Source organism: Hyalella azteca, unplaced genomic scaffold (genome assembly GCF_000764305.2).
Source record: "Hyalella azteca isolate HAZT.00-mixed unplaced genomic scaffold, Hazt_2.0.2 contig6926, whole genome shotgun sequence".
NCBI classification, from domain to species: Eukaryota; Metazoa; Arthropoda; class Malacostraca; order Amphipoda; family Hyalellidae; genus Hyalella; species Hyalella azteca.
This window is the reverse complement of record NW_025937066.1, coordinates 220,411-229,013: the sequence shown is the minus strand read 5'-3', so window position 1 is coordinate 229,013 and position 8,603 is coordinate 220,411. Positions and strand designations below refer to the sequence as shown.

The 8,603-nt window shown below is 38.4% G+C and overlaps 1 pseudogene; it reads right to left on the bottom strand.

Moving 5' to 3' along the window:
* Positions 1-1,260: 1,260 nt before the first annotated feature.
* LOC125178086 overlaps positions 1,261-8,603 on the bottom strand; it is a 55,749-nt pseudogene continuing 48,406 nt past the window's right edge.

The window sequence follows — 8,603 nt, the reverse complement described above, 5'->3', positions numbered from 1 at the left end:
AATATTTAATATAATAAAACACAAACCCTCAGAGAAATGAGTGACAATTTGTCCAAATAGGGATGCACTTCCCACCCTTGTGTTGGTCATCCTGGCCTAGATTTGACTCGACAAAAAGGCGTATCAGTGATACGTCTGGTCTCTGCTCGAGAGCAGTGGACAAGAATGTGTATTATAACATGGAAGATATAGCCCATTCATTTTCAGAATGAAAAAGGCTACGGTTCCTGGCTACTATCATTTATTTATGTGCACGGCTTCAAGTCTTCCTTTATGCGGTGAAATTATATTCATTTTACCCCAAAACTATGTGAAAGTTGTTGTTACATTTTCAAATCATGATTAGGCGTAAGACAGGGAGCTTCGCAAGGCACGCCATTGTTAGCATTAACGGGAGAAAGAAAATCGAAAATCTGACTGCATTAAAGTGTTATCGGAAACTGCTACCGTCAGTGCGTTCATCTCACAAATGAAAGCGAAGCAAAAGAGCGATCGCAAAAGAGAGAAGCAAAAGAGTGAAGCTAAATAGCGAAGCTAAAGAGCAAAGAGTTGTCTGCGTCGGTGCCTGAGGACAAAGAGATTATTGGTGCGACATTGCCGGGGTGACGCGGGAACAAAAGACGCTGCGTCACTGCACCGATGACAAGATCAGCTGCGTTATTTTGTGTTATTTCATTAGCGGGAAGATGATCTCTTGATTGAATATTGATAGATCATCTTTCTACTAATGTTGAACTCTAAACCGAGTAATAATGAATAATAATTTTTTTGATGGTGCTCTCGAAAGATGGAAGATGATCTTTGAGCTAATGATGATCTCTCAACCGTGGAATGACATATTTTTTGCTAATGATTAGTTCTCACGCGATAAATTTTTAGTTTCATTTTTGCAGTAACTGTTCGAATAGACTTTTTTTAAAAAATTCAACTTCGGCTTTCATCAAGATTTTTACATTGAGAAATGGAAACGTATCACTAGAAAACTGTGGTGAGTTCAAAAAGCCAATGAAAAAATACGGAATAAAATTAAACAGTAAAAAAACGCTAAAGCCTTTCATTCAGAGTTCGCTGCGTTAGCGTTTTCTGTACATCTTCAATTTTAAATGAACAATATCGAAATGGATGAACTTCCACCTATTTGCAATAGATGTAGGTATTAGACAACGCAATGAAGAAATTCCTGCTCGCAATCAGCCAACGAAGACTAAATTTCACTGACGAATTTTAGTAAATTTACAGGCAGTGTTTGCTGCTTCTGAGCTAGACCCACTTACACGTGACCCTGGGCTGGACCCGCTTACACGTGACCCTCTTACACGTGACCCGCAGCTGGACCCACTTACACGTGACCCGCAGCTGGACCCACTTACACGTGACCCGCAGCTGGACCCACTTACACGTGACCCGCAGCTGGACCCGCTTGCTGACTGAAGGCACGACGCCGTTCTTGGCGATGCAGAGCAGAGCGCCGGCGTCGGAGCGCTGCACGGCGCTGAACTTCAGCTCGGGGCCTTCAATCAGCTCGCCTGGACATAAGGTTATGTTTGTGTATTACTATCTAATATATAAATATATATCAAGTATATATCTAATATATATATCGTGTTAATACCTATAATATAAAAAAGACGAAGATGGCAACGGACAGTGAAAATGTAACGAATCGAGCAATTTTAAGTGCACTGCCGATCAGAAATAGGTGTAAAATTTGTCTATCTTGTTCTATGTATAAAATATAGCAACTATATAATTCGTTTATTGAAAACTTTAAATAAAAACTGATAAATGAAATCAACTTTATGAGAGCGTTTAGGAGGAATCGTATAGCCCGGATCTTCTGTACATCGTCAATAAGCAATCTTCAGATAACTGCCATATGGCAGCCAGATCTCTGATGGCTGCCACTACCATTACATTCAAGTAACCGCCATATGGCCCGCCACTACCATAACCCTTCTGGTGACAGCCACATGGCCCGCCACTTTCATAACCCTTCCGGTAACAGCCACATGGCCCGCCACTTCCATAACCTGCTCGTGACAGCCACATGGCTCGCCACTTCCATAACCTGCTGGTGACAGCCACATGGCCCGCCACTACCATAACCTGCTGGTGACAGCCACATGGCTCGCCACTTCCATAACCTGCTGGTGACAGCCACATAACAGCTCAGATCTGTACGCGTCATAATGAGCTCGGCGGTAGCCAGGATACCGTGGAGGGGGAGACGATCCCCCCTCTCCCCCCCTGGGGACACTCGTGGCACAGTGCCAGTGATGGCATCGTGGCATCTCACTCCCTGATCCTGTCGCGAAATTTTACCTTCCGTGTCCAAATCCTTCGGTCGAATTATTCTAACTTACACGCGTTTCGGTTAGAGAAAATCATACGGATATGATAGGCGGGATTGTTACAAATGTTTCACTTAAAATAAAAACATTATTTAGTTAATATTCAATGATATAGAAACTAATAACATATCGAAAAAATTGCGCTTTTTCGCTTAGAATCGATGCTAAGCACACGATTTTTATTTTATTTGGTGGGAACCTTTTGGACTTATGTGAACAATACATCCACGAATTTTGTGAAAAATGTTTCTCAAATCCCAATGTTTTAATTTTATTGCTCATGGGAAATGTCGCAATTTCTGCGTATCATATTAAATAGGTTTGATGAGCTTATCGGTCTTCTCAGATCCGCTTGTGTCAATCTGAAGCGCTGAAGCAACACGAGCTATTAAGTTCCGTGGCCCCACGCCATCTAAAATGCATACAATGATTCTTAGTTTCATCAATATCATAGATACGATATATCCAAAATTTCATCATTCAATATCCATGGCATCGTCATAGCATGTACAATTGTAGACAGTATCATAATCTCCTAACTGTTTATGAAGACTAGGCTTTAGAAGTAAATGAACCACCGAGACCATTTAACTCCCTTGGTTCGATATCAGCATCGCTTTGCTTTGTCTAAATAATGAAAATTAGATTTATTATTGCAGCGTATCTGACGATAATGTGTTCAACGACGACTTCGAACGAGTAATTATTGACATGATAAGGTTATTATTATTACCATGATATAATCAATTAAATTATGCCAATTAGGAGCTAGCACCATCACTACGGACAAAAAACATCAAAAGCTCCGCGACGCAGATGCTCTCTTTGCCGCTTCATCAATAGAATTCAAAATAGGATTTGAAATTCAATTCGAGTTTGGTGTTATCATATTCTATTTCAGCTCGAATTCTAATAAAAACTAAAGCGACACCGACACTCAACGTATTAGTTACAGTCCATCAGACTTACTTTTGTGCAACAAAATTTGAGTGCAGGTCATAATTGAAAAATATGCTACTAAATAGTCTAAATTACAACGGTTAAAACAGGGTTAAAACACAGCTTACTTTTTGCAGTCAAAACATTACATATAATGGTTAAAATCATTACATTTTATGCCTTCATACATGGCCCACTCATTGTGCGTGCAATAGCATTTTCAAAAATATTCATCATTACATGAATAATGTTCATAATTACTTAAAAAATTGGCTAAAAGCGTCCCTCAATACTTTGATCTTATCTTATGTTATCTAATTTCAAAATAAATATTATATTTCCTTAGAACGATTCATTCGGCCTAGTTTTTTGCCCGTGAGTCAGTCAATTTTAAAGCTGTATCGTCGCTGCTGCTCACTGTCCAATTGGTTGTATCCACATAAAAAATCATCCATATTTGGACAAGGTCTCACTCATTTCTTTGAATGCAGTGGATTAAACGTGTGAAGTGTGATACATGACAGTATAAAAAGAAGAAAAATATACTGTTTTCGATAGCAGAAATTCCTCATATTGTACACAATTGAATATTATTTATACTCATTGATTCACAATTTCTCTATACAATTTATTTTGATTCAATAAGTTGAATACGCGGCACAAGGATTGCCTAGCTTGAAAATATCATAAAATCTACTGAAGGTAGATGAAGACTTGTAGAATTTTGCGTTACATTCAGGGCCCTTTTAATACCGTATGAGGCTAAGACCGCTGCGTCCGAAACACATATTAAAGAAACGACGGATTTAAAAACAATCACAAAATCTACTGTAGGTAGATGAAGACTTGTATATTCATGAAGAAATCATTTCCTCACAACTTCGTTCATCCGGTCGAGCGGATGAAAGCCACTCTGTAAAATTCCATCGAGTGTGAATTGGAGAAGATTTTTTAGCAAATGTTCGGGACGAGCGCTTGCGGGCTGTCGCTGAGGAGAATCGAGACGCGTATCGAATATGCGAGATGAATAGTCCCGGTAAAATTAAAAGCATTTTGTTGCTAAGTCCATTGTTGAATTTTAAGAAATTCCCGCTCGCAATGACGAATAAGGGCGCTAGTCACGATTCTTGCAATGAACTGTTATCAGGACAATTGCACGTAATTTCCGTTTGTCGTTGTGTTATTGATTTTTATGGTGAATTTCACTGCCTTCAAAGCAAAATTTTGCTGCATATATAATATTTTCAAAACTAAAAATGACATTATCTATGAAAACTATCAAAGTGACGAAAATAAAAATTCACCTACTATCTTTTTTACATTAAAAAATCACAAAAGAACATAATGACATCTATATGAGTAACTAACATCAAGTGCAATTTTAACTTTTGAGAATTCAATACATTGGCTTGCAAATATGGAATTTTTGCGTATAAATTCATAATCATAGATAGAAATAATGTTAACAATGATCAAGATCATAATTTTGTAAAACAAAACCATGAAAAAAATACTAAACAATCGTAATGATTTACAGCGTTGTTTTTAGGCTTACCGTGCACATAAGTATTATTAATTGAGCTCTTCCTGATCATTCGAAAATTTTAATCTCACAACAAATAATGGCCGGACATTGTTCGCCGTAAAACGAAAAATATCGCTGAAAATGTTCGGTGTACAATAAAAAATACCCAATGAAAATATTTGCCGTACAATAAAAAATACCTCATGAAAATGTTCGCCATTTAATGAAAAATATCGCATGAAAATGTTTGCCGTACAATAAGAAATACTTCATATATATGTTGGTCGTACAATAAAAAATACCTCATGAAAATATTCGCCGTACAATAAAAATACCTCAAGAAAATGCTCGCTGTACAATAAAAAATACCCCATAAAAATGTTCGCCTTACAATGAAAATACCTCATGAAAATGTTCGCCGTTCAATAAAAATACCTCATGAAAATGTTCGCCGTACAATAAAAATACCTCAAGAAAATGTTCGGTGTACAATAAAAAATACCCCATAAAAATGTTCGCCTTACAATAAAAATACCTCATGAAAATGTTCGCCGTTCAATAAAAATACCTCATGAAAATGTTCGCCATTCAATAAAAATACATCATGAAAATGTTTGCCGTTCAAATAAAAATATCGCATGAAAATGTTTGCCGTACAATAAGAAATACTTCATAAAATGTTCGCCGTACAATAAAAAATACCTCATGAAAATGTTCGCCGTACAATAAAAATACCTCATGAAAATGTTCGCGTACAGTAGTTTTTCCAAGCAGCCAACGGCCGCTGAGAGGGCAGCTGCAGCAGACGGTCACGGGCCGAATTTCCTTGGCTTTTACAAGGCGTAACTTGAACCGCTTTGGCTGCCAATGCCGTGCAAGCTTCAGCGGCTGCAGTTCTTCATAATATTTCTCGGGTTGCGAACTTAATGTTAAAAGCGTTCAGCTGCCGCGGGCAAGAAAATGAGGTTTGCAGTAGCAGTAGGAAGAAGTAAATAGAGGTTCATTTCACATTACCTTTCTACATTTTGATATTTTCAGTTAACCTCAGAAGAGGCTGATTTATTAAGAGTATGTGGATGAAATTCATTTAAAAAAAAAGTAAAAGCTGAAGGAATGGATAATCGAAAAATGAAAATAAATTATACGTCTAATTAATGACTAGCGGATTGCTAGAACAACTTCGTTGACCCACGAAAACAAATTCGTGTTTAAGTTAGCTGGCAAACTCACTCTCATCTTCAATGATATGCAGTTAAGAATAAAATGATGTTGACCTACAAAGGCAAGAAAAAATATTCTTGCTTAATCTGGCCTTGAAATATTCTTGCCATTTCGCTGACCTGAACTCAGGAAGACCTCGGGCTCTATTAGACCTCGGTCCTTAGTGAGGGACCTCACCTCTGTTGGGGGCGACTCTGATGAGGGTAGAGTCTTCCCTCCTCCACGTGATGGTGGGCTGCGGAGTGCCTGAAGCCCTCACCTCTGTTGGGGGCGACTCTGATGAGGGTAGAGTCTTCCCTCCTCCACGTGATGGTGGGCTGCGGAGTGCCTGTAGCAGAGCACCGCAAGATCGCTTCTGTTCCTTCGTCAGCGACAACATCGCGGCTGCTGGCGCTGTCGTTGATGGACGGAGGTGCTGAGAGACAAACGAAATAAATTTAAAATAATTTTTTCGAATTAGAATAATATAGATTCATGTTTGATATTCTTTAAAATAACTTGAAATTTAGTTATTGGAACTAAAATACTATGGTTTCATTAGTACAGCACATATAACTTTCGCAAAAAGATGCTTAAATAAAATAATGATATCAATAAAATTCTATAAATGAATCATGCAAGCAAATGTTGTCTATCAAAAGTCTCATAGGTTCACATTTGTCAGTGACTAGAATTTGACCCCAGAAGAAAATCTGGCAATTTGATTCATCCTGATCGCGGAGAATTTCAAACTCCAGACCATAAATGATCCTGCGCTTCGATATAACAAAGCATTTTTATTGAAAACACTTATTTGAGAGATAGGAAGGATTCGTAATGTAGGCAATTCATTTGAACGGCAGAGAGCTATTGATTAATATTTAAGCTAGTTTTCTCCTTATGCGAAAAATAACGCGACAGCGACTTTCGCTTTGATCAAAATTGTGTAAGATGTGAAGGAAGCTCCTTAATATGTCATCAAAATTCGTGATATCAAGATATATTTACACGCAGTTAATAAAATTCTTAAGAAACAAAATGCAGACATGTTTATAAGTTGGGACATGAAGAGCTAATATTTATGAAATTTGTCTAGTCAGAGTTTACCAGAAACCATCAATGGAAATAAAAATAATCTATTGCGCGCCAACAGTTCTTTGCATGAAATATCAGAGACATGAAAATATACCGAATGTCTTTTGCCAGCGAGTTTGAATTTCAACTCAAGTTAACAGGATAAATTACCATGGCGGTTTGTCAACAGCGAGAACAAAGAGAAAAGAACCAAAACAAAGGAGTTGGAAAGCAGCAGAGGGCCTGACGTTCAGCGCTTCGCTGAGCAGCTGAAAAATAAACAAAAATATCTTCACTGCGACGGAATTTGAAGACGCAAAGTTTGGACGAATGCGAGCTCGACGCAGCGTTTGTGGAGTGCGCAATGTGCGAGACGAGACCGATGCTTTGGACGACGAACGCGAATGCAAGCTGTGTCACCATCAGGTTTGGTTCACACCATACTGCCGGGCACGCACCAGTCACGGTACAGTCCAATATTCTTTAATGCATTTCTATAGAAGCTTTCATACCAGCCGTTCAGGGCAGTGGACTGGCATTCGGTATATTCGGCATTCGGTATATTATATATTCGGTATATTATTTATTATATATTCGGTATATTCGGCAGTGGACTGTCCAATATTTTTAATGCATTTCTATAGAAGCATTCATACCAGCCGTTCATGGCAGTAGACCGGCATGGCACGTGATACTGAAGGAACTGTATTGAGGATGACCCGTGACCGGACTTAACATGTAAATGTACCTGGCAGGGAACGGACCGCGACTGGTATATGCCTGGCTCGTGCCCGTTAGATGGTGAAAAGCGGTCGCTGGAGATGGTCATTTTTCTGGCTATGTCAGTTCTGCTGAATCTTCGGAGGACAGTAGGATCGGAAAGACAGTAGGCGTGGCAAAAGAATTTTATATCCTCAACAGATGTGATTGAATTAGTTATCTTATCATTCATAGAAGCGAATAAATCCAAGGAATCAATAATCGAATATTATAGTAGTATCATGTCACGAATATTTTTCAACAATCAATAATATTGATATGAAAAACAATCTGCCAAATTAAGTAAATTCTTATCAATATCAAATTGCAAAAAAAGTATTAAGGCCTAAATTCTATAGTTATTTTCCGTTGTTGACTCAAGTTACGCATTAACGCCGCATCACAGAAAAGTACATTTTACTTAGATGAAAGAACTGTACAGGCAGTCTCACTGTGTGCAACAGCCACTGCAGCAACTCCTGCATGTGATGCGCCGAGCAAACTTGAATTGCTTGCTCTTGCTTAAGCGTTCGCAATTTTGTGCCACGTTGAGTGCGGCCGTGCAAGTTCTTGGGCTCAGGACAAGAGCCTGATCGAAATGAGAACTGGTGCATGAAAAGCGACGAGTTGCTGAAAATTGAATTACATTTTCTTCAAGTTTTTTTTCAGAAAGAATCGAAATTAATTCAGAACAAACGACCATCGTGTGGCGTAAATAAGATTATCGTTATTATGCGAATATAAATTTTCGTTAC